This window comes from Lasioglossum baleicum, chromosome 3 (assembly GCF_051020765.1).
Source record: "Lasioglossum baleicum chromosome 3, iyLasBale1, whole genome shotgun sequence".
Lineage (NCBI taxonomy): Eukaryota > Metazoa > Arthropoda > Insecta > Hymenoptera > Halictidae > Lasioglossum > Lasioglossum baleicum.
In genome coordinates this window covers 15,047,087-15,075,005 of record NC_134931.1, presented here as the reverse complement: position 1 = coordinate 15,075,005, position 27,919 = coordinate 15,047,087, and the positions used below count along the sequence as shown (strand labels likewise).

Genomic DNA, 27,919 nt, shown 5'->3' with positions numbered 1-27,919 from the left:
GCGACGTGGTCGACCTGAACTCGCGGTCACACCGCAACGTTCTCGACGTCGCGGCCAGGAAACCGTTTTTTCCAGGGAACCGTCAACGATAAACCAACGGAACTTATTGCCTCGGTTCGCGGTTGGTGGCGCGATTCTTTACGCCGGCGAGCACGGTTACACCTCCCCTTATTGACACTTGCCGACCTTAGCGGGGCGACGCGAGACGGTGTCGATGAATGTCGCATTTTGTTCCTCTCGCGCGCCTGCGCATGCGAACGGTGGAATATATTCCTCGGTACCCAGAGTGAGAGCAACGATATTCCAGAGGAATTCGAAGATCGCCCTGCCTCGCGATTACTGGCGTCGCCCTTTCGGAGGCTATTGCCCGGAAGACCCGCGTATTTCACTCGATCTTATTAGTTTTTGGCCCGGGCGAGTTCGGGAAGGAGCAGTTGCGCCAAGGGTGAAACGAGGAATCTGGCCCCGAAACCCTCCGTATATTCTGCATAATACTTATTTTATGCGTGACACTGCGCGAGAAAGCTCGGAATAAGAAGCTTCGGGCGTCGCGTCGCGGCGCAACCGTTCCCGAAAATGGAGTGCGTCGTCGCGGTTTCGTCCTATGGAAATCCGTACCTTGGAAACCAATCTGCCTGGAAACGCCGCGGAATTTTATCGCAGAACTTCATCGGCGGTTGCGAGGACAAGTGTGATTGCGATAAATCAAATTAACTGTCGGTTAAAATAAATAATTATATGCTCCACAAGTAACAGTATTTTGGTTTGAACTGGTCTTCAACTCTGTTGTACTAGGCGATAACATGAAAACATGATATATGCAAAAGTTGCATGGATGGAGACGTTCATTTTTTTAATATTATTACAAGTAACGGAAATATTCAAGGGGACAAAGTTATTGCCCCACCCTATATATGTATGATAAACGAGGTTCTGCTGTATCATGTGTACATCATTTCCATCACGAAAAATCTAAGAATTTAGCAAAACAACTTTTGTGCAGTAAAAACTGCAGAAAAATCAGTGTCTCCGTAAGAAACAAGTACGTCACAAAACCATTGAGCGTTCTAAACAGCGAGCAACGACATTATTTGCGGGAAGCGACGCGGGGTACATACGAGACAGTCTCGTTTCTGATTCGTCATGCTCGAAAGAGCAAACTCGAAGGGCGGGAAGGGATGATTTTTCAACGTCTCGAAACCGGAAGCGCCTCGAGGATGCTTGAAACCACGGAACGACGGGTTCTCAGCGTGAGTAGCTACTCTCATTTTTTTCTCCTGCGAACACCTTTCTCTCTCGTTCTCACACACGCTCCCTCTGTTTCTAGCGGGACCGTGGGTGTTTTTGGTACGGACGGCAGCCAGAGAACCAAAAGACGGAAGACTTATCCCTGGCTGGCTTTTGACAAAAAGTGAGAAAGCGTGAAGATTGATGCCTCGGTCATCTTAGCACTTTGCCGAGTCACCGGACATTAGAGGGTCGGGCTGGTACCCTCTCTTCGTCGCGAAGAAACAGAGTGTAAAATGCATTTAATTCACGTGTCGTTGGAACGAGGGTGGCGCGCGGCCCCCAACAACATCGCCGAGAATCTTCCCTCCGTCTGCGGCTCCGGCTAGCAATGATTTCACACTCATAAATCTGAGTGTCAGGTTCACCGTTGCTATCTAAAATACAATTTCCGCGTTATTCTATTACCCGGTTCATTGTGCCTATTATAGTCAGTTGCGTATTAGTCCTGGGAACTCGTCAGGAGAACTATATTCGGTGAATCGACGATCATTAGTGGAGTTAACATACGTAAATCCATTGTTCCTGTAGGGTGGAATTCGTTCATCTTGAATATTTTCGTTACATGTCTGATACGGACATTGTCTTGTTTCTTAAAATATAAACATAAGAACATTATGTTCATTCGGGTATTTTTTGTCGTGAAAAGTGCAAGGAAAAACGTGGACCAGTGTTACTGATTGGACAACTGACGGACGTGAGCGCAAATTAATTCTTAATCTTTCGCTCTACGCAAGACGCACCGTAAGATCTCCTGCATAGTTGAACGGGACGAAAGCTAATTCGTGTCAGCGATAATGAGAGCTTTCACGATAATGGGAAGGTTAACGTTCCGGAATAAGGAAACTTGCTCGCAAAGTCGGGCCAACGTCTCCGATGAGCCACTAATTCAATAGAACAGCAAGCGTGAACTGCTTCCATATTTCCGAGAAAGAGGCGACCGTGATAAATCGGATCGTGAAGAGATTCGCGGTGGCTCAACAAAATAAAAACATAATATTCCTGTCATTAGGAGGCAATTCGCGAACGTATGCCGCCGGGAGCAATCAACGAAGAACACTCCTGAGGTACCGATCTATACAGTGTGTCCAAAAAATGTTGCACTTCCTTAAAAGGCTTCCTTGGATTTTTTTGAAGTAACTTTTTCTCCGTGGCTTTGTTACAGAACTCTTCACGAAAAACACGGACCAATCAGAGCGCGGCTACAGCGGGCGGATTCCGGCTCGGCGACAAGTTCCATCGAGCGAGGCGTTGACATTGACTGATTGTGAGCCGGAATTCGGCCGGTATAGTCGCATTCTGATTGGTCCGGGTTTGTCAAAGCCACGAAGAACGTTTTCGCAAAGGAAAAGGTTACTTCAAATAACCTCCGGAATCACCCCTTTCAATCATCCTGTATGGAAGCAAAAAAAATAACAGTTATTAGTAGACTGCGGATTTTATGCATTTATGGATAAACTGAGTAGTTGAAATATAAAACGGAGAAATTATGAAAATTTAAGGCTGTCAGTCTACTATTTTCATCTCTACAAATCATTAAAAAGGCTGAAGATATTTGTATTTGGCTCCTGCTTCTTATAATCAATCAAGATAAATTTTATTTTGCATGAAGATCCGCAGTCTAGTTATTAGACATAAAGTGTATTTTTTATTTTACAATTACTCCACGAAAAAACTATTAAATAAATTCTTCGTTGAAGCACGTATTGTTATCAAGATTGCAGTAGATTTAAAGAAATTCAATCTTCTCATTTCTATAAAAAAGTGTATACCAGTCGCATTTTGTGCTCGGTACGGTATTAAAGAAGTTCATATCCGAACCGGTAGCATAGCACGATAGAATAAAAGCAGCCGAACGACAAAATGAAAAAGCAGAAAGAGGCGAGTCATGCTGTCCGGGTGAAACCTTTCGCGGCGGTTAGTCACTGTCTACGGGAAACAGAGGAAAAAGAAATGTGCATGCACGCGAACATCTGCCGATTCGAGATTGCGCGATCGAGGAGAAATAAAATTAAAACGCATGATCTTTAGAGGCTCGTCGAGGCCGAGTGTTTCCGTTATTTCAGTGCCGCGCCGGCGGCTGATATGAATAATAAAATTGGCACTGTTCTGAATCAACGTGAACAAAAAAAAAAAAGAATGAGTACGATAGTGTACGGGGGCGAAATTTTTCAGCTAAACGAGAGGACGGTCTCTGTCGATTTTCTCCCTGTGTTGAGTATCTACGAGGGGTGCCTAGGACACGGACATGGAAGCGGGCGCTTTCCGCGCGTCTAGACGCGCGCTCACGATGCACAGTGTTAATAAACGGCATCTGTCACCGGGCATTGCGTTGCATTTTGTGTTTTATGCTTTACGCTCCGCCCGGTTTATGCTCCGGTTTATGCTTCACACCGAGCGCGCACCGCGGCCCCGTGTGTGCGCATAATGTCGTACTATTGCATTTTTCTCCCCCGCTAATCACGTCGCCTTGCCGTGCCGGACACTTTGTCTCCGATTTTTATCCCCCCGTGCATTGGCTGAAAAGAGATTTTATACTGCGCGAAAAATTGGTCGACACGCCGTCGCCGCGTCCCCGTGTCCAGCTCACCGGCCGCGCTGCCCTCGCCGCGGTGCCGTTATGCAAGAATACTTTCCCGTATTTATTCCCAAAATTATTCCGCTCCCAACCCACCCGCGCACTCGTTTCCCTTTAACGACATTCCTCACCCTCTCGGCTGGATGGCATAATGGCTCATGTTCGCTTCCTCCGCACTAATGCGTGGATATATATTTCGCTGTTACGTCCAGGTTGCGCGGAAAAAGAACAACGTCCCCGTTCATATAACAACGAACCCTTGTTTTCAACAGATCGGCTGAGTGCGCCGATGAACCACTCATTTTTCAATATCTCATTCTAGGACACCCGCATCATCCCTCATCGGGAATAACGCTAACGTAAAAACACTCGACTGTTGTCGCCTGTTGATGTACGAACGTGCAGGAGCATCATCTCACAGTCGGTACGAATCTGTTCAGAGAGAGAGAGAGAAAGAGAGAGAGAGAGAGAACAAATATATAAGGTTAGTATTAGATAATACTAAATAAATAATAGAGTCAGCGCTGAATATTTGTCCAGTTCATTTCATTTCAGCGTATTTATTTTCTCTTCTGACAGCAGTCATTTTCAAAATGAGTCAGTTAGTTCTCGCATTTCTTAAAACGTAATTAGATTTGAAGACATTGCAATAACTCTCCGACGGATGTACTTGTGTCTATTTTGACCCGGAACATCAAAATTGGCACTTACCATTTAATTTGTCAATGTGTCTACACGAATTATTGATTAGAGCTGTGAACGGTCCTAAGCATCGTCAATTATACAGCTACAAAAAAAAACAAAGTAGGGTAGTAGTCTCCCAAAATTGTTGCGACTGGGAGCGGCCGAGCTGGACGATGGATTGTAAAATCTATTCTATTTCTAATTCTAACTTTCTCCTGTACGACGTTTTTTTCCCGAGTACGTTCAGTATAAATGTGAGAAAGAAAGAGACATTTTCAAAATTCGGTGGTTACATATACCATTAAATGGGAATCGGCTGACACGTCTGATCATGACCAACCAATTCTACTTCTTGCGATTGCTAGAACTAGAACACGCGAATTCGTCGAACTTTCGAACTCAATTGTCTCGAAAATGAATCGTCAACCGAAAAAATATTATTCGCTTCTTCTACTCATTTTTGCACATAAAATCACCTCATGTTCGCCTGCACCATCCGGCTTAAAACACCCTGTGTATCGCAAAACGTAACGCTAATGGGAAACGTGCATGAATTCGTCTAGGACCTATCAAAAAGCTGCTTAAATAAGGAACTTAAGAATTAACCTTTTCACTCCGAACGCCAACTATCAAATCGAATATGAATAGCGTGTGAAATTACAATGTTCCTGGAGCTTTTTGATTAAAACTCGAATATGTGACATCAAAGAATTTTTTAGCTCGCTGCATTAAATTTTCAGGAACCTGCACGAACGGCTAAGTTTCACGAGGTAGAGTCAGAAGGTAAAATACTCGAAGAAATTCGACTCCAAGAGACGGACTCTTTCAGTGTTCGACCAGAACCATGAAGAGGCACGAAGTGCTTCGTTAAAAGTCAAGGGCACTTCGTAACGTGAATTTTAATCGCGGCCGTGTCCCGAAATAAAGCCGAGGCGAAAAATATCATCGACCTCGATCCAGAGGAGGGGTCCTGCTTAGAATCGAAACACGGATTAACTCCCGAACAACCTGCCTGCCCTCCCTCCGCGACAAAGTGCACAGACTTTTCGCCAGCTGTCAGCTAGAGCCCGCGGTGCGCTCATTCGTGAAATCTGATCGTAAGTTGCACCACTTCACCGGCCCCTTAATCCGCCTGAACCGCCCTTAGACTCCTGCTTGCTTAAACGAACGCGCGCGGTGCGCTGGAGCGTCGTGGGTGACTTGGAAATCGGGGGCCGCAGAATCGCATCGTTTGAAACATCCATTCAACGCGAATTATAAATCTTTGCGTAACAGTTAATAACAGCCCTGTCCAAGGGGTTCAACCGAAATCGACCATTTTCTTCGACGAAATAAAAATTTATTCTTAACGAACCACCAAATTCCATGGCATTCCGAAAGAGGACCGAACGAGTACATGTTTCCACGCTTTCGATTCGCTCGGGCGCGCCTAATTTCATCCCCGGAATGGACTCGATCTAATTCCCAGGGAAACATTGACTTTAGACACAATCCCGACGGAAGTAATTGCGTCCCGTTGCATAGGCGTGTGTCCCGATGCACGCGCTATCGTCGATGTAACAATGCGACCCCGACGAACGTTGCTCGCGGAATGTCACCGTGCAAATGGCCGAGTTTCATTCGAGCCGGGTCTATCGAGTGCGCGGAATGTGACGGTTGCACGCCCGTTCGCCGAAAATTCGACGCTGAAATGCAACGGGAAAAAAAACAAAAAAAAAATACAGCGACACGTAGCACAACGAAACGGCGATTAATAATTCTGCAACGCGACGTTGACGAGAAATTACGAGTGTCACTTCGGTGCGAGCGGGATGAAAAAGCAGACAAAGGTGTGGCAAAACGAAAACTTCGGCGGAAACGATCGTTGAACAACCGTGAATTTGAGCGTTTGTAAAAAAAAAAGCGTTCCATCCGTTCCATGGCCCCTGGCCATTGAATTAAGACCACTCTACATACTCAACATTTTTTATATCTCAGTGAAATTGAAATAACAGTAATTCATCTTTCTCTCCTATTTCCCCGAATATGCTCCGTACACATTGTTTCGTCGTGCCGATTTGCCCGTCGTTATTTAATCAAATGTCTGAAATTTTCTGAAACAAAAATAGTGAAACAAACAAATGGCTCATTTCTGTGGCAAATTGTACCAGAAAAAGGGCTTTCAAAAACCTTTCGGGACATCTAAAGCCGCCATTGTTTTCGTTTTACAGCGGAACCTTGATCTAAGAAAACGGAAACCGTAGGATCTACGAAAAACGAATTATCCCCTTCACAGCGGGGCACACGCCGCGAGGGGCCAAGTCTTGATCTGGCGACACTGTCCACACAACAACGTCCACTCCTATATGATGTTATTTTTTTAATTCAAAGGATACGGAGAACATGCAGTTGTTCCAGATTGAAACACAACATTGAAATCGAGTAAAAAATTGTCGATAAATTGTGGATAAGTACTCGGTTGTCCCAGTCATGAAACAGTGAATTTTTCGGTTATGAAGAAGAGAGTTAATCATGCGTTTAAGTGTCGAGTACAGTTTGCCATTTACGACACAGTGTTGTGTCCGGAAAGTGAATCACAAACGATGTTCGAAAATCGCGTGGAGATTGACGTAACCAGGCGACTGATAGCGAATCTAACGACTGCTGAAAGCGGCTTACGGATCAAGTAGCTTCCGAAATCGTCTGTCTTCGCAACCCTAATCGATTCCTCTCCGTTCAGCCGCGGACGGTAGGTACGGGCGCGTTTCAAATCCGAAAGCGGTGCGGATTTGCAGGTGGAGTCATACAAGAGGCGCGTCATAAACGCACGTGCGTGACCACGCATCCGATAAGATGATAATCCCCGAAGCTCCTGAGCTCAGAAAGAGAACGTAGGTGGAAGGCACAGGCACGTCGCCTCGGCCGACGGCGTCGTTTGCCAGCGCGCGCGCGCACACACACACACTCACGTATGATAGAGAGGATGGAACGAACAAAGAGCGTTTAGTACACGTGCTCTGGTAAACGCACTTACGCACATTCGTGTGACGAGTATGTGCTAACGCATATAATATACAGGGTGTCTCAAAATTAGGTCCGGAGCCGAAAATGGGAGGTTCCTGAGATCATTTCAAGCGACATTTTCCTTTGAAAAAATGTCGGCCGCGGCTTCGTTAACGAGTTATTAACGAAAAACACGGACCAATCAGAGCGCGAGCTAGACGCGTGCAGCCCGGCGCGCCGGCAGCCGAGTGTCGGTGGCACGCCGCGATGTCGTAACGAACAAAAGTTTCTCGATGATGTGATTCCTCGCCAATTTCGATAAGCTTTGGATATGTTGTCAATACCATGATTCTGAACAACATTTCCCTTTACAGTTTCTGTCGATCGGCTTTAGTTTACGACATTATTGTAAAAATTTGTAATTGTAAATCGATCGATGTACTATTTCCTATCCGATTTCGATAATCTTTGGATATGTTGTCAATACCATAATTCTGAACAACATTTCCCTTTACAGTTTCTGTCGATCGGCTTTAGTTTACGATATTATTGTAAAAATTTGTAATTGTAAATCAATCGATGTACTATTTCCTGTCCGATTTCGATAAGCTTTGGATATGTTGTCAATACCATGATTCTGAACAACATTTCCCTTTACAGTTTCTGCCGATCGGCTTTAGTTTACGATATTATTGTAAAAATTTGTAATTGTAAATCAATCGATGTATTATTTCCTGTCCGATTTCGATAAGCTTTGGATATGTTGTCAAGACCATGATTCTGAACAACATTTCCCTTGACGGTTTTTGTCGATCGGCTTTAGTTTACGATATTATTGTAAAAATTTGTAATTGTAAATCGATCGATGTACATACTATCTCCTCGCCGATGTCGATGAGCTTCATTTCAAAGGAAAAAGATATTTAAAACATCGAATTTATAACATATTTCAAAGTCATCGAAATCGGTGAGGACCCACATCATCGGCAACTTTACCCGAACGATAGAAGAAGCACAAACTTATTGAATTAAAAACTCACTTATTCAGCCGTAAATCCATTTGACTACCACATACAACCACCACACTTTTACATAATCTTCGAATCGGTGTTTTCGAGAATCATATGATTCTCGAAAAATCAATATCTCCTTGGGAACGATTTCATTTGTTTTAAACGACGCCTTCATCGAATACATTGTACGCTGGGAGAGCACAGTTTCGCGCGGCATCGCAAAGAGCATCGAACTCTTTCCGCGTCGGAGTAAGTAATTTCGTTCGATATCGATACGAGTTATAAAAGTGTGCTACGAGTTCAACAATTATGTAAAAGTGTGGTGGTTGTATGTGGTAGTCAAATGGATTTACGGCTGAATAAGTGAGTTTTTGATTCAATAAGTTTGTGCTTCTTCTATCGTTCGGGTAAAGTTGTCGATGATGTGGGTTCTCACCGATTTCGATGACTTTGAAATATGTTATAAATTCGATGTTTTAAATATCTTTTTCCTTTGAAATGAAGCTCATCGACATCGGCGAGGAGATAGTATGTACATCGATCGATTTACAATTACAAATTTTTACAATAATATCGTAAACTAAAGCCGATCGACAAAAACCGTCAAGGGAAATGTTGTTCAGAATCATGGTCTTGACAACATACCCAAAGCTTATCGAAATCGGACAGGAAATAGTACATCAATTGATTTACAATTACAAATTTTTATAATAATATCGTAAACTAAAGCCGATCGGCAGAAACTGTAAAGGGAAATGTTGTTCAGAATCATGGTATTGACAACATATCCAAAAATTATCGAAATCGGATAGGAAATAATACATCGATCGATTTACAATTACAAATTTTTTACAATAATATCGTAAACTAAAGCTGATCGACAGAAACTGTAAAGGGAAATGTTGTTCAGAATTATGGTATTGACAACATATCCAAAGATTATCGAAATCGGATAGGAAATAGTACATCGATCGATTTACAATTACAAATTTTTACAATAATGTCGTAAACTAAAGCCGATCGACAGAAACTGTAAAAGGAAATGTTGTTCAGAATCATGGTATTGACAACATATCCAAAGCTTATCGAAATTGGCGAGGATTCACATCATCGAGAAACTTTTGTTCGTTACGACATCGCGGCGTGCCACCGACACTCGGCTGCCGGCGCGCCGGGCTGCACGCGTCTAGCTCGCGCTCTGATTGGTCCGTGTTTTTCGTTAATAACTCGTTAACGAAGCCGCGGACGACATTTTTTCAAAGGAAAATGTCGCTTGAAATGATCTCAGGAACCTCCCATTTTCGGCTCCGGACCTAATTTTGAGACACCCTGTAGAGGCCACCTCTATGTGCCGATATATGTATACATACATATGTACATGCCAAGGGGAACGCGTATCGCTGAAGGGCTGGCTAAGATCTGTCTAAGGCATTCCTAGGCCGCCTCAAACACAAGTGCACTAAATCAATCTATTGTCAGGGACGACCCGATTCCCCGCACAGGTTGACTCACCTTCGCCACAAAGAGCCCGCGTACACCCCTGGCCAGAAGTATTAGGACACCTATCGGTTTTACAAAAAAGGATGTTTTTCAATAGATAGTTGAACAACATGTGCTGACATTTTAGTATTATGTTAGCGAAAGTTGGCACAAACGGTGTTATGCACAATGGTCATTGTAACTTATAATTCTTGGTTTACTGTACAGGGTGTAAAGTAATTATAAACGCGACTATCATAGCGTGATTCTACACCCTCGCGGGAACAATTTTGTCGAGTTGTTCGTCATTTTCTATTACCTAGGTGGATGGTAGTGCACCAGCCAAGTTCTTGCACTACCTCCTTTTACACGAAACAATTTAGCCGTTTCTTAGAGGCTTATAACTCGGCACTGGAGGCAGATGGAGAGATGTAATTTCGTACAGTTGTTAAATGCTATCATGTCTCAACATTGACAAAACATTAATCTTCCAACATTAGTAGGTTCCGAGATATAGGACCTCAAAAATCGCTAAATTTATCACTGACTGACTGACTGACTGACAGATCATTAAAACCTTTTGGGTACTTCCCATTGACCTACAAGCTTGAAATTTGGCACACAGGTCTACCATAACAAACCTTCAAAGGAATAATTGTCAAAGTTTGAAATTTTACACCTTAAAGGGGTGGTATTGAAAAAAAACATTACGAAATAAGTACGTAGGATAGAACATATAGAAAATGGCTGTATCTCGGGAACGGTGCGTCCTACCGCAAAAATAACGAAATTTTCAAAAGGCTTAACCTAAAGCATATAGGGTATGCCCAACCACATGACGTATGTAGCCTTTTGTTTTAAAAAAAAAAAATTAAAAAATGTCCTATCGCAAAAATAACGAAATTTTCGAAAGACCTTACGCGGGGCATATCGGGTATGCCCAACCACATGACGTATGTGATAAGTAACGGCCAAGTTTGAATAATTTCGCCCTCCATGTGACTCTTTAAAAATTATATAGCGTTCTTTTTAACTAATTTTTCAAACGCTTTTTTCAGTATTGTAAGAGGTATTTCTAAGCTAACGAACTTGGCCGTTATTTTTTAAACCAATGACCATAAACGGTGTTAGGTAGCGGCCAAGTTTGAATAATTTAGCCCTCCATGTAATCCATTAAAAATTAAATAGCGTTCTTTTAATGTAATTTTTACAAACGCTTTTTTCAGTATTGCAAGAGGTATTTCTAAGCTAACGAACTTGGCCGTATTTTGGTTGATCTCACAACTTTTTACGGTCATAAGAATTTGGCTCCTGTTTACAGAATGTTTTTGTTGGGATTATCTTTCACTTCGTCTCATTCTTTCACCTTTACTGGAAAGTTCACTTTATCTTTCCATTAAATTGCTAGTTTTTTTTCTAGTAACGTGTCAACTTGGCGATAAGGAAGAAATTCTATCGAAGAATGAGGGTTCAACAAATACTTTCTGTATATGAATTCGTCCTTCGTGAATATTGTAATACTTACGGACGAGGGCGAACATTGTACTACGTGCACCCGTAACAAGCCGCGCAGTCCCACCGTCGATAACAATCAGTGTACAAGTATCGAGGGGTTTCGTGGAAGAAGACGCATTCATGTGCACGCGGCTGACGAATCATCGGCGATCAGTCAGCCACAACCCTGATTTCAGCCCAAACACCTTCAATCTCCTCGTGCACGACACACCTCCGCCATCCGAGGTCTTTACACCTGGCTAGGAGGATTCCACGACGAAATAACAGCGCGCATCGCGCGGACTCCTCTTAATGGATTCAGAAGTGGCCACGATTTCTATGAGCTGTAATAACGTTACGCTGATTTATCTCTGCTTTAACCTGCGGGCTCGCGTTCCCCGCGGTGGAAACGTGTATGTAATATCGTTTAACCCGGGCATTGTCGGGTTCAAACGTATGTAAAGTCGCCGTGATGTCGTTGACGAGGCGCGCGGCGCGTCGTGTGCCTTCGGATCGGCGTGGGTCACGGGTATGCAGCTCGAGGTCGCTTCCTTATTATACATTGAATGACCTCGGACGTCGTGAAGGTACGCAAACGTCCACGCCGCAGAGTTTCCTCGCCTGAAATCGTCACTTTCGGATATTGTCATTTCGTTGTACCAACGAGAACCATTACCGAGCAGATAATAACCGGCCTCCTATAGAAATGAAAGGATTTTGCGAGCTAAAGTGCTTTCATGGCAATTTCTACACGCCATTCTTTACCCTGGAACTGCTAAGGGAGGGGGAAGGATAATCTTGAAACTTTCAACTTACACAACTACGAGCCAAAAATGTTTGCCGAACGATTTCCTTTGTGTAAAATCGATAAACCATCCTAACCCTATCTGCTACACGGATCGGTCCGTGAAATACAGAAAGAAATCTGATGTTCTTGCGGATCCGCTTATTTTTCTTAAAACTATTATACAATAGATTTACATATAGTGTTTTCTTAACTGCAGTACGAAGACCATATTTTTGGGGACAACACAAAAGTAGGTATTAATGCAACACACATGCAGCAAAAAATAACAAAACTTTTATATTAGAGTTTAGAGGATTTGATGCAATATTTATTGTAAGGAATGAAAAAAACATTTTACAAAACTATTGTAGATCTTAAAACAAAAATTTCTTAAGAAACAAGAATCAAAAATATAGACTTCGTGTGACGTAACAAACCACCGAAACTAAAGAAACTTGAAACTTATATTTTTTAACACATTACACGGTGTCCTACTGTAATATTCAACCTTGGAATTCCTTCGTATACAGAAACATATAAAATATCTCGAACGACTGTTCAGACGAAATATTTTAACCGTGAGTGATGAATAAAATTATGAAATTCTTCGCAGAGGGATATCGGGGATCAACTAGAATAACAGACTAGAGAATCCGGGTCTCCGAATGAAGGGAAGATAATGATTATAAAAATCTTCTATGCCAGCGGGCGGGACGTAATAAAGCAGAGTTTTTAAATAGCCACTAAAGCACGAACAGCCTCAATCATAAACGGACGTCCCTTAAGTAAGAGCAGCCCTCCTTTTATCTCTCGCTATTATTTCGACCCTCGTATCCTCCTTTTTTTTCTGTCGGCAGGAGTTCCTCGTCGTTTTAACGATAACAATTAAAAAGGCCACCGAGCTCCGGCAGGAAAAATTGTCACGGAGACAGTCTCATTGGCTTCCGAGTTTCAAAAGACCTCCTTAACATCTCACGATCGTGGCACAGATTTCTAGATAATTCAACAATAATTCAACATTACGAGATCACGAAAATTGCTACACATTCCTGAAGAATTTTATAGACAGACATTTTATAGATAAAGATCTTCTAAAGGGTCTTCAATTAAGAGGTGTCATACCAGCCGACTCTAAACATATGTAAGAGAACAGACCGTAGAGAACGGCGCGGCGTTCGACGGATTACGTAGCGGCCGGTAAATTCCACAGTTGGAATCCCGAACAGTGTTGATGCTTGTTTTCATTAACCTAAAAGATATTTTAGGTTGAACTAGAAATCTAAAAAGTTGTATGTACGCTAATATGATAGTTCTTAAGCCAGGAAAAATAATATTTTTCATCCGAGACGCCTACCACGCTTGTGAGACAATGTTAAATATATTCGACCCTCGCAAACAAATCTCCACATTTAACCACACAACAATTTTATAAAAAATGTCCATAGGACATTCATTTAGACTTGTATCAATACTTACCATTTGTTTTCAAGCAATCTTATCACTATTTTATTTTTCGTTTCCAAATTTGGTATTTTCACAAACTTGGTGGTCGCGTCACTTTAACTCGTAAACAACTGACTAAAACAGTCAACCGAATACTGCGATAACAATTATGAGGTCTCCTTCTGAACAATAAAAGTGAGGGTCATAAACAAAATTCAAATTCACCGTAAGCTATTGGCCTTCAAAAAATGCATTCATGTGATATCGAATATATTTGACGAAAACACGGAGAGGGTTAATTACAATTAGTATTGTTTTCACGCTCTTGGAACGATAACGATTACGGGCGAATCTTCAACGCGCGATCGGTTTCAGGGCACCAGTTTCAGTTTCAGTTCGACCTGAATAATCGCGCGTCGGTAAACTACGTTTCTATTAGTCACACGCTACGAGAACTCGTTTGCAGAAGGATTCACACACATATCATTAAACGCGTTTGCCTCGTTAGCATATTATCTCTCTCGATGGTGTAATTACGTGTGGCACACGACTCCATCCGATAAGGACGAGGAGCAGCGTTTCTCGATGCTCGAAACGCTACGCTCGTGCTGCGGTGGGAAACTCCGCGACAACTGCGAATGCTAATCCAATTAGCTCATTAAGTAATTACACCACGCAGACAGTTCTTGTCTTCCGCGGGATTTCGAAATACAGTTGCTATCTTGCCGGTGTCGCTAATTATGAGATTCTGTACTCATCGAGCGCACACGCGAAACGGAAGAACAAATTTAACTGCTTAGGAGTAATTACCGTTAATGGCGCGACCGTAACGCCTTTCAGCAATAACCACGCATCGCAATCATAATAGGGAAACAATGCCGATCGAATCATACACTCTCGGACAAAAAGCAGCACACGATTCTACTTCCCTGTTTTCGTCGATGTGCTCATAGTTTCGAAAAAATATAGCGGTTACTACGTCTTGAAAGTATACACTGTCAAGTGCTCGCTCGAATTGTTTATATTTTTGTTTCTTGAAGTATGTTGCGAAACAGGTAGTACGGGAAAGCAACCCAAACTAGTAATTTGCTACCTCCTCTTCGATTGCAATGACCTTGAAGTATGATGTCAAGGCCACCATTCTGAACAACATTTCCCTGCAAATTTTTTGACGTTAGGCTTACGGGATAATTGCACAAAACTTAACTTGTAAATGCATTGATTAGGAACCTCATTATAACCTAACTGTTTTTATTTACCCAGTGTGTATTCTACGTAAATGAAGAAAGTCTAAAGCATTATTAAATGTACATATAAACAATATGACTTTATCTGTTATTTGCTTCATTATACTTATTATAGTTAATTAGAGTGTGCGATGTTCTTGCCGGTCTTAAATGTGACAATTACGTACAAATTCTGAAAACGAGCACAGGGTAACTTTTTCCCCTCCATACGAATCAATTCCCCTGATCTGGCGACTCTGGGCGTGACCACATCATTTCAAACTAGTATTTACTAAATTTATTATTCGCAAGCGTACCATTAAACATTGATAAAAAAAACTGCGAGCGCGCAAATTCTTAAATGTTACTGTTGTATTACTTTTCCACTAAATCGTAGAAGGTCCGGGTTTGATCACGCTCTCCGGCATCCTCTATCGTTGAATCGGCGAAAAAGCAAACTGCTTTCCACGAGCGCGCAGTCCGAGGAATAGTGCAATAGCAACGAATATCCGGAGAAGATTAAATTCTACCTAATAACAGTGTTTCGTTCTAGACTTCCACGGTATCGATATCAGGCCAGCCGTTCCGTTAGAGTCGAAATGAAAGGACAGGAATGCGGCAACGAGCGCATCAAAACGTTATCGCGGAATGAGTATCGTTGAAGAACAAATTCCACGCTTTTTCTTCCCGGTGTACTCGCACGCGCACACGTGTGTTTACGTGTACGTGTGCGTGGAGCGTGGAAGAGGGTAGGGTGCTTCGGAACACCCTAATATCCCTCGACGCGTAACGGTTTCATTTCTCCCACCTCTATCCTCCTCTTCGCGTTTTTCTCTCGCACGTACGCATTGCCTAACCTAACCTTCTATCCCTGTCGCAAGATAAACGATCAGTCACACCCTGCGACTTTTATTCCTTGCAATCATCCTCCGCCTCTCAGGCCTACTTGCCGCCGTTTTCCGTTCGCTATCCGCCACCTTGTAACCTTCCTCCTTTCTTCCCTCGGCCGATACAGGACTTCCGAGACGTACCTTCCCCAGAGCAAGGGATAGGAACGCAGGACTTTATTGCCCCGCGTAAACTTTGGCTCGTAAGGATTCGACTGCTGATTGAAAGGAAATCGTATCTCCGCTGGGTCTAGGCACCGGTAATCGACGAGTCAAATTTAAACGGCACCCAATCCCGTCACTAGACTGCTGATCTTCATGCAAAATAGAAATTGTCTGCGTCAATTTCAAGACACAAGTCCTTTAGTCTTCTTAATCTTTCAACTGTTTTAAATTTCCTCCCCTCATTTCTCTCATAAATGGATGAAGTCCGCAGTCTAGCCATCACCAACGAATCGTGACACTGCTGCAGCAAGACACCATCTAATTTGGTATCATATACAGGTATTTTTCAAAACTTCTTTCATAATAAATCATGGTTAATTTCGCTTGGAAGACCAGACCTTGGTGTCTCATTGAAGAAAAGGGGCTAGCTGTTAATGGAACATTACAGTAGCAACAAACATGCAATTGTTAACGATTTAAAATGGAATATGACGTGAACGGGAATTGAGAAAAAGAGGATCAATTAGAATAAACTGAAGACTGAATACGGTCCATCGTTGAAACGATGAAAGATATTCATAGAAAAGTTGATAAAGGACTGCTAAAAAGCAATGTATTATACACAATGTGTATTACGTAATGACCATATATAATAATCAAAAACAGATCGATCATTTATGTTCGTTGAAATGCGTATCTATTCCTTCCTGTGGTTCGATCAATGAAGCGGTCACAGTCAGCCGATCATCAAAGGCGCATTCTTATGTCATTGACAACATTCGATTACTCGTTGGTTTGCGAGGGCCGGAAACGAGGGAAAAACATGAATAAACGGCGTGCGGACCTTTCCGGGCGGCATCGGACGCGAGACGAGAGTAAAAAATTGAGCGATATCCTGACGGAGCGCGTGGGGGCAACCTTCGAAATGGCCGGACGGGATCTATTTTTTAGGACTTTGTGTGTCTCCATCGACGTAGGAAAATGAAACCGGTAATGCGACGGCATTGATAGATTCGCCACCATTTGGAGAATGGTCGGATTATGCGCGGCATAAATACGCAATTTCACCCCGAATGCCAGCGCGGCGTTCCCCTTTGGGAATAGCCGATGCTTATCCGCTTCAAATTAACAAATTGCTCCGAGCAAATACGCTGACAGTGAACCATGGCGTCGCGCAACGCCGCTTAATCTAAAAGGAACTATTTCTGCTAACGAGCCTTCTCCGATTTCCGTCAGGGGATCAGCAAAAAATCACCATAGAACACGCAGTAGAATAAGCTTGACGAACCCCGCTTAGCGCTTTTTCGAAACTTTTATACATTCACCGATGTAAAGAAGAAAAAATAGGCAAAACAGATATCAAACAGTACAAATGGTTTCCCCTCGTTCAACCTTCGCGTTGTCTAATTATCCAACGAATGTTTGCTCGAGAGCCACCCTGCTGATTTCGAACCCCAAGAAACTGTGACGCGGAACCTGACGGCCATTGTGTCGCGTTATGTTGTTAGCGTTTTTTTTTTTCATCCTTCCGTGGCCCTTGCCGCATTGAACGCGGCGGTCGCACCCTCTGTGCACACTTAAAACGGTACTATGTTGCCGGCATCGTACCAACGATTGCACCGCGTCCATGGTGATTCCCTATTATGCGGATCACGGTGCTTGTTTCTCCAAGCGCACCTTGTTCCTCTCTGTTTTGCGCACGGTCGCATGAAACGCGTACCTAGCCTCCCTCGATCCTTCATCTAGCCCCACGCGACCGCACTCGGTGGTTTGACCTTATTTCCATAACATTTACGGCAAGGGAGCATCCTCGAGGTATCAGAATCCCACTTCCGGCGAAGAGACCACCTGGCCACCCGATGACCATCGTACCATGCTATTACACCGGGTAACATGCTTCTATCCCGTACACAAAATCGGACGGCGGCATTTTTTTACACCACTGAACACGTGCTGCGACCATTAGCTGTCGCCGCGTCGCTGTGTTTAATTATTCACGAACTACGGGCTGCGCCACCCGTCGCGCCGCACAGTGGTCTGAGAGCGGCAAAAAAAAACCCCCATATTTTCAAGTTTCTTAAAAACACCAAATTTTTTATATTTTTGACTAGTAGGAGAGTAAATTCAAACATTTCTAGAATGAATCAGTTCAAAATCCAAATTCACTTTGTTGTAGAACCTCATAAAGTTGGCCATGCTAAGTATACCTAGTTTTCAGCATAAATTCAAGCGCATGTTTGAAGAAACCGTATGTGCCTATAAAAATAGTAATGTAAATAATGTTTTCTTTACTGGCTTCCTTCAAGGACGAAGACCCGGAGTAAATCGCGAAAAATGTTTATTTTTAATTTTTTCGAGTAGAGTTTTGCAGATAATGCTATTAAACGGGGAAAAGAGCAACGTTAATGAAGTTTAAAAGACGATATCTCTCTTCCGTCAAACTCCGCCAACGTGCCAATGGAAAAATAACGTTTGTAGGTATCTAAGTAAACAATAAATGCAAGATTCAACTGTGGTAATCTGCGGCTTTGGGTTTTATCTCATGAAATGTCGGCGAGAACGCGTCAAAGAATGCCCCGCTTTCTGCAACACTTGACGTTCCGAACGTTGACAAAACTATTGTAGAGTTATGTATGTTAATGTTAATCGATTTTGACGAAATTTTCAGCATGTGTATAACTAACATAGATCTATAAAACATATATTTTAAATTTTCTTTAAGGGCCCTAATATAAGGGTTTAAAAGACGCCTTTTTTATTTTTGCATGTAACCTTGTAAATTATAATTTTTTGGAAAATCTTTTTTGCGTATCATTTGATAAACCAATGCTTCTAATTGATTATAAAAAATCAGGTCGTTTGGTACAATTATAAAAAAGTTCTTCTGTTTTAAAGGGCGTTCGAATACTTTCGTTACCCACTGTATGTAAAATTTATTATTTATTATTAATTTATTACTTATTTTTTAATGTATTATTTATTATTTTTCGTGATCAAGAACGGTTACAAACATTTTTTGTCGAGATTTTCCCCGAAATAAAGCTTTCCTAGGGTTTTTGCCGTTTCCTGCCGCTCTCAGGCCACTGTGCGCCGCGGCTTAACCATGATGATGATCATGACGGTATAGTATGCGACCCAATCTTCTCAATTCGGTATATTCGTAAGTTGGCGACTCAAGCATCTAATGAATTGACTGTCAAATACAAAACAGGAAAGTACATTTTCTCATAAACTAAATACAATGCGACGTTGATTTTTAACGTAGCTTACGTTAAAGCTAACTACTAACGTAGTTTTAGTCAGATGTAGATATAAAAATATATTTTTTAATTAATGAATATAAATGAACTTACAGCACTTTCAAAAACAAAGGCTCATAGGTAAGTGCACATTTTCATCCCTTTAGTTCATGAAGATAATTTTGGATATCATAATACATAATTTTTGCAATAGTGATATCAATAAATGTGATAATTAATTAACGCACTATTCGTTGATGGTAAACAAACCTACAAAATGGAAATGAGAAACTTGTATATGACCAAAAAATTCAACTTCTACTGTAATACACCAAGGAACTTGTAATTCATTGGTAGTACACGTTGATTACAAGGGTGCTTTCTTTGAGCAATAAGTTAAATTAATGTTACTGTGTCAAATTCATAAAATGATGAAAATTTTGTAAGGAACTTTACACTACAATGTAGACATAGAAAGTTGTAATAAACATCTTCTGGTGCTTTCTCCGGGATTCAAACCAATTGCAATGTTCTCAAAATTTCTTTTTCACGGCGCGTGGTAAACTAATTGTTCTCTACCTTCTGAAAAAGTCCAGATGGTATGGTCCAACATTATCGTGCTTTCTAAGAGTGTCCGAATATCATTGCGAATGACTGTATCTCCGAGGGAAACCCGATTATCCGAATATTGACCTAACTGAATTTCGAAAATCGATGCGGACGGAATTGGTAGCGAGCTGTGTACCTTTTCCAGTCGGGGCGCACAGTGTAACTTTGTAATTGAATATTGAAAGCGGTGGCTTTGGCCGTGCCAGACGGCATTCGATAAATTGGAGCAGTTCCGGACGAAGGTTAGGAAACTATCACACGCCATTCTCGAGCGGAATACGCGTTTATGGGAAGTGCTGCTGAGAAAAGTCGAGAGCGAGGAGGCGACCGCGGTATCTCGCGCCTGAATTTATGCGAGGCGTTATAGCCGACGGATCTAACCCACTAGAGCTAGTCCCTGGCCATAAAGCCGACATAATTAAATTATGGGAATAAAAAGTGGAAGTCGGAGCACGTCGCGTTGCCACCAGGACAGTTCTCGTTTTTCCGTCGCGAAGAAAAATCGTAAAACCAGCCCGACCGACAAATCTGTATAATGTTTCGCGATTTTTATCGCTCTCCACCCTCTGTCACCCCCATGACGGCACTAAAAACTTGCCGCGCAGCACACCGAGCCGTGCGTCCACGTACACACAGCCGCTTACGCACGTCGAATTTCGAAATGGAAATGAAAGATTTTATGTTGTCGTCAAAAATCGACACCGGAATGTCTGGAATGGTCGTCGCGACAGTAACGTTCGCACTTCGTTGCGGCTCATTTCTTCGACAGCTGCGTATCAACGGATTAACAAGTCATGACTCGAAATGCCTGACGCGCTTTCTGCTCCGAAAAACGAAGAATTAAAGAGAAAGGAAGAGAAGACTACTGTTCGCGCACCATGGAAAATACAGTTCGATAGTTTAGATGAACGGGAGAGAGTTTACGCGCACCAAAGAATGGTAAGAGACATGGAACGAGACAAAGAGAACTGTTGCCGTCGAGCACTCGGTAGAAAATCCTTCTCATGCTTGCCGGTACAGTTATAGGAATGCATACAAGAAGTCTTTTTAAATGCGACTACATATTTTCATTATAACAGTCTTATATAGCTCATAAAAAAATTAATTCAACGATGTGCGACATGGTGACCACCACTCGATCTGGAACGAGAAAATAAGTTTTTACTGTAAAAGAAATTTTTATTCTGCCTAATGAGCCCCAATAAAACGCTCCTAAAGTTTCGAAAGTGAATATAAATAATCTTCTTATAAAAAAATTCGCATTCATTTTGGTAGTTTACAGCAGGATCCCCCCTTAAAACAACTCCCACAATAGCTCGTGATTACGAAAGAAGTACACTACCGCTCATACGTGTTTAGGCACTCCTCTTTCATGATAACATTTTTAATGTTGGACCATGCGATTTGAATTTTTTTGGGAAGCTAGAACAATTAGTTTACTACAGAATGTGAAAAGACATTTTTTCAAAAATTGCAATAGATCGAAATTGTAAAAAAAAATACTAAAAGTTGCATTTTCAACTTTTTTATGTGGGCCTATATTGAAAATTTAAAAAGTAATATCTGTTATCAAACGTTTAAAGATAGTAAAAAAATTGGCGATTTTCTAACTGCAATAAATCTAAGGATTCTTGGATCTTTCAATGCCTGTTGTTTTTTCCCATATCAACCGATTTCGATGAAACTTTCACAGAGCACATATAATTGACACAGATCTACGAAATTTTCTTTTTAAATTTTCAATACAGGCCCACATGAAAAAGTTGTAAAATGCAACTTTTAGTATTTTTTCTACAATTCCGAGCAATTGCAATTTTTGGCAAAATTTCTTTCCACATTCTGTATTAAACTAATTGCTCTAGCTTCCCAAAAATGTTCAAATCGTATAGTACAATATTAAAAAAGTTATCATGAAAGAGGAGTGCCTAAACACGTATGAGCGGTGGTGTATCTGTACAGGTAGTTCTAAAGGTCGTTGAAGTGGATAAGCCATCGACATAAAGTTGAGCCACTGTAATGGTTGATTATAAAAGGTGAAAAAAGCTAAGCTCAGAATTAGCCAAAGCGTAATCAAGGAAGAAGGAAACTTCGAGACGGTCCTAACTAATCCCGTCACGTAGTGCCATAATCGTCTCGGACGGCGGCGTTAATCAAGTTCCGAAAATACAGGAATGGCCGGAGGTGTAATTTCACCCTTATATACGGGTGTTAAAGCGCGCCGGAATGGCACCCCATGCATAACGCTTGCCGCTTGTACGTATATATGTATCTACAACCAGTATACACCAGCTTCCTCCCACTCGTAACCGTTCCAGGTACCATTGTATATGTATATATCTATTGTATATAGTAGTAAAGATATATCTATATACATATATATGTCGTAAACTACGTAGTAGAAGTGTTAAATCTTCCGCGTTAAATGGGAGAGGACAAACTTACACGGAAACTTGGGAAATCCCGGCGCTTCTGAACCATTCATGGTTACCTTGTGCTCGCTTTTATGTACAAGCTTGCGAAAAGCACCGAAGACGTCTATGCACCGACCGTAACTCCTAACGCCCATCCTTACGCAAAAACATTGCTATATATTTGCCAGCGAGACTGAACTTCGACCTTTAAAAGCAGCTGAGAAATGACATAGACATTATACTGTACTATAACAATTCGAACTTCGCATTACTGATCGTTCATTTTGGTTCAATTAACCCTAATTAACTCGAGTACCAACAATTTTTGTATAATTTATTTTTTCTTAAGTTTTTAATTGAACCCTTATGTAACCAACCAAAATGTATACATTATTTAAACCCTTTTGTATTTAACATATTTGCACAAATTCTCATTTTAAGACCAATAAATAGATATATTAGTGAGCAAAGAATGGACATTCAGAGAAAATTTTAAATATTATTAGAGGAACATTAACAAGTTGTTGAAAAACCCGGGTACCGGTTGGCTACACAAGGGTTAAATTGTTTTTATTTTTATTTTTATTACGAAAGGTTACCTTTGACTGAACAGAACCCTGGGGGTATTCTTATTTTTCCCGTCCATATTTTTCGTTAGTAACTCCTTAACAAACCCGCGGAGAACATTTTCGCAAAGGAGAAAGTTACTTCAAATGATCTCAGGAATCTCCGTTTTCAAGGAAGTACAACATTTTTGGGACACCCTGCATTTTAGTCTACAGGTTGCAAGATTCGTAGACCATAAAATCATATCGTGATTATATCTACGGAAAGCTTGTAGCCAGTCACCATTAACACTTTCCTTCCCCAAGCAAGAGAGCCCCTTTCCTCGCCGAAGACTAACAATATCTCTTACGGATGATCGGCTTGTAATAATTGCGACTGCACGGCAGCACGCTAAACGGCGGAAAGGGGAAAAAGGGAGACGAGGAATGTTTTGTGTTTCCGAAGGCTTTAAATCCCGACTCTAAATTCATTTCGTACCGACGATCGACTCACCATTGTCCCTGCATCTGTTCCTCGGTCGGTCCGCGGGGTTTAGCTTAGGAATTAGGGGTCGAGACTGGATTTCATTATCGGTATAATTTTAAAGTGGCTGTCAAGGGGTGATCGCAGCTTTTGACGCTTCCTTGACTGACGGGGGGGAGGGGTGTCTCTTTCTACAGGAGTCCTCGAGCTGAATCATCGTTTAAAACATTTCGTTTCGGCCGGCTAGACACGGAGACGGGATAGATGCTGTTGCGTAAAACACACCGAGAACGAATCACCAGGGTTCATGCTTTTAGACGATTAATGGATGTCGCGTTAGCTTAACGTAAACAGAACGAGAGGTACAGCCTGGAACACCGCACACTTTCCGTCGAATCTTGACGTGCCATTTATCGGCTATTTGAGGGGAGGTTCCACAGTCTAGATCTTTAAAAAAACTAATTTTTTACATCTAAAGAAAAACCCAAAAGGAAGTTTCGAGATTTTAATGATTACCAAAGTTATAGACCTATAAGTGTCGGCTGTTCTGTTGACTATCAATAACAAATATCTCAAAAACTAATTAATCAATTTGAACGATTGTTTTTTTAAATTAAAGGATATAATTTTTCGAAGGGAAACGAACCTCCATTATGTGGAGTTTGTTCAAATTTACTAATTTCTGAGGAATGTAGAATTGTAAAAGACATGAGATGAAAATTATATCCATATTTGAAGTATCACAAAAATTTATAGAAATTTGATACAAATTATTTGTATTTTTTGTAGGTTCATTTCCTTGGAAACGGCGACACTAAAAATAACAAATAAAATAGTAAAATCTCTACACTCGCATACTTTAAGATAAGAAAAAAACTTTCAAATTGTGGTTTCCGAAGACTATCGGGTGGTTAAAAACTCTTATCTAACTCTAACCGCATCACGACTGGTTAAATAACCAATTTCACATTTTTTAATTAATAAGAAAATTATCAAAATTACAAAAATGTGCTTTCATTAGAAATTATTAAGTAAATTTCTTTATTCAGGTAAGTACATATTGTTATAAAAATTGCAAAAGATCTAAATAAATTCAAAAAAAAGGTATACACATTTTGTGCTCGCTATGCTTAGCGTTAATGGTCCCGATTTTGTGGGTATTCGCTGGAAGTGTCGTTTTACGAACACATTGGAATCCATGCAGGCGTCCAAGTCCTCTTATGTTATGAATACGTTCGTCGTGCAATAATACATACACACACCGACGCACCTCGTTCGAGATCGTCTTAGATACACAATAAGCGCATGGTCCCCGCTCTGGCCCGTCGCCGTCGGTCGATAAATTTACCAAAGATATTCTCGGCTGCCGGGGGCTTGTTATTTCCACGTGGAGGATCTGCGCGGCGCCGCAGAGATCAGAGAAAAATCCATTGAGAGGAAACAGGGGGAGGACGCCCCCGCCCCGGGCAGTCCTGACATAACATCTCTTCCTTTCGAGGCTTAGAGAACGGGATCAGAGATTCCCAGCAAGCGCGACATGTGAAATCGACACAAAAGTGACCATCGTCTGGTAAACGATAGCAGCACGAAATTGCCCTGCCCTTGAGATTCGGCTTAACCCACCCTCTCGAGGCCACCTCCCGCGCGTATCTCTGCGCGTACCGGATACAGAAGAGTATTTCGCTTGAAATAACACGGAGGATGATGTTCCGCACTAACCGGGGGCACTAATGTCTAGACAATATTTGTCTTGACCCGGACAAGAAAATAATAAGCGATGAGAGAAAAGATACGCGGAATGATCGTGTGCCCGCGCTCGCTCGCTTCTGCGTCTGGCTACATGATGGGAACGGAGATCATAACGGGGTTATGAGCTGTGAGGTAGTTAAAGTTTTCAACTGCCACGGTATATTCATATACATATACGCTCACACCACCTTCTCGCCGTCGCCAGCCAGTAGCACTCCGAAGCTCGTTCGTTACGTGTTTCGCGCTAAATTTGTTCGATATCTTCGCAGAGTACCGTAAATCCGGATATACCCGAGGAAATTGCTCTTCCCTGTCGTCTCTTGGCTCCAAACTCTCACGGAAAAATAAGCCGAACAACCGTGCACCATAGAGAAAACACTCGGTATAGTTTTTAAACGAGTCCGAAGGTAATTGTTCGGGCGAAACGATCAAAAAGGTGATTCTCAATAGGTTCGAACGTGTCTCGAATTGATTGTTTCGAAACGAAACCAGCCACTGTAGTCGTTTCCACATTTGAATACAAAATGAAAGCATTATACAGGGTGTCCCAAAAAATTTTGTCAACCTCGCTAATCATCCCGGGTTACACTTCTCTTGCATAACTTAAACAATATTAATGGCGAAGAACCTAGTGTCTCGGATTTCTGTCGTTTTGTATGTCGGGCTCGTGGAACTCAAAATAAAAATGTCCGAGCTAATTGAGAAAAACTGCAAGCTTCAGCAATAGTGGTACAAATACTTGCAAGTCGGACTATACGTGAAAATAAATCCTAGTTGATCCACGAGAAAGGAAGGAAGTAATTTGATGAGAATTTTAATTGACAAATACCAACTCCAAGATGCGAATAATGCAATATACCAATTAAAATTGACCATCTTATCCTGCACATTAAATCCTCTCATGAAGACATAAAAGAAGACCAAACTATCCAGCAGAATACTATACATTAATCTACAGAAAATCCTTAAGGCGTCGCTGATAACCCCGTAATTGATGCGACATTAGCCCTTCCCCTGTTTTTGTCAAACATATTCGACATTACATGAATGCATTTTTTAAAGGCCTCTGGTTTGCGGTAAATTTGAATTTTGTTTATGACTCTCACTTTTATTGATCAAAAGCAGACCTCTGCTGCATTTCATAATTGTTATCGCAGTAGTCGGTTGACTGTTTTAATCAGTTATTCACAAGTTGAAGTGAAGTGACCGTCAAGTTTCTGCATGCAACGAAGAATAAAATAAAAACAAATAGTGAGTATAAATATAAATTTAAATAAAGGCTTTACAAAAATCTTTTTTTAAAGTGTAGTTAAATGTGGAGACTCTTCTTTATGGATGTCGAATATTCGACATTCTCCACAAGCCTGTTGGACCATCTCAGATGAAAGAAAATATCTTTCCTGGCTTAAGCACTATCATATGAGCCTACATATAAATTTTCAGATTTTTAGCTCAACCTAAAATATTTTTGATCCGCAGGGGATTAAACTCTGAATTAAAAAAAAAAAGAGGAGACATCTACCAATGTGGAAAGAAAACTTTGTAATGACAGGTTACAATTGACCGCATTGCGGCGAGCGAGAGTTTGAAAACGTGCTCGATGAGATTCGTTATGACGCTCCCCTCCCTGCGCCCTTCGCCCACCACTAATGACAACACCAGGGTGCTTCAGCCCCTATCATAATTCGCAGCTTCTGGTTTTCTGTCGAGGGTTGTTGACACAATGCGGGCGCCTTACCGCAGCCCTATTCGTGCCTAAGACCGTCGAATATCAATAAAGATAGAAAAGAGGAGCGTAACAGCTTGGTGGGCGAGGAAGAGGAAGAGGAAGTAGACGAGAAAAGAAGAAGAGTCAAACGGGACAGGACCGCAGGCCTCGGACATCGTTTGGGAAAGGTTGCTGCGGGACACGGCGATCGTGACGAGATCAAAGGGAACGTTTTGTCCTAATGACCGTGTTGCACACTCGCGCGTCGACAAAAAGCCACGGGGTTCGTTCGCATCCCCCTTCGGGCGCCGGACAAAATGAAATCGAGCATCTTCAGAGCGTGGCTTTCGTGACCGAAAAACGGCGAGATCGTGATTCCCGGCTGACGATACCACCCACCGCGTTACATTGTTCCGTGGCGACTCAAAAATCTCTATTTCTCTCGGTCCCGGTTGAATTATGGAACGTAGATGCCCTACACGGGAACACGAGAAACGTGCTTCCGAACGGTCGACTAATTTCTCGTCTGTAATTTATTCGAGGAGAACGGGCACGAACTTTCGTGGACGATTCTGCGTTCAATATTAATAGCTGAACAGAAAGCAGCTGCGATAATTATTGCGATTGCTCACCCTAAAAAAAACCGTCGGCCCCTGGGCGCAACGCGAACTCGAACAATTAATCTAAATGTCACCAGGAGTTAATTTATACCAGCGTAGAATCGTATATCAAACGCTATCTTCTTCGGATATTCTCCGGGGTATAGGAGCGTATAAAGCGTTTCCCGTTAACCAGCGACGCGGGTCTTTATCAACCCTTCAACAGACGTTTCATATCGTCCACGCTGCGAAGCTGTTTCACGCTTTAATTACTTTCCGAACGAAAGATGATCGTTAATGGAGTACGCGTATGTGTAGGAAGTATTCGCAAGTCAGTCAACGTAATTACAGACACGCCCAAGGTGGATCCGTAAAATCTGCATTCGAACGAACCGCATTCCACTATCCCAATTATCACCCTAATTTCTTTAACCCGCGGTTACGCGCCCAATTTTTTACAACGTCAGCACTCCTGACCGAATTTATGGTTGGCCATGTAATCATAAAAGCAAATAGGAATTTAAATCGCATTAATTATATCACCGATATG

At 41.9% G+C, this 27,919-nt stretch overlaps 1 long non-coding RNA gene across 1 annotated transcript; it reads left to right on the top strand.

The window, feature by feature from the left end:
- Window positions 1-173: 173 nt before the first annotated feature.
- On the top strand, window positions 174-5,833 carry LOC143207002 (uncharacterized). The gene is made up of 4 exons (XR_013008595.1): window positions 174-1,250; window positions 1,328-2,354; window positions 4,188-4,349; window positions 5,290-5,833. It is a non-coding gene; the product is annotated as an uncharacterized LOC143207002 (long non-coding RNA).
- Window positions 5,834-27,919: the final 22,086 nt, after the last annotated feature.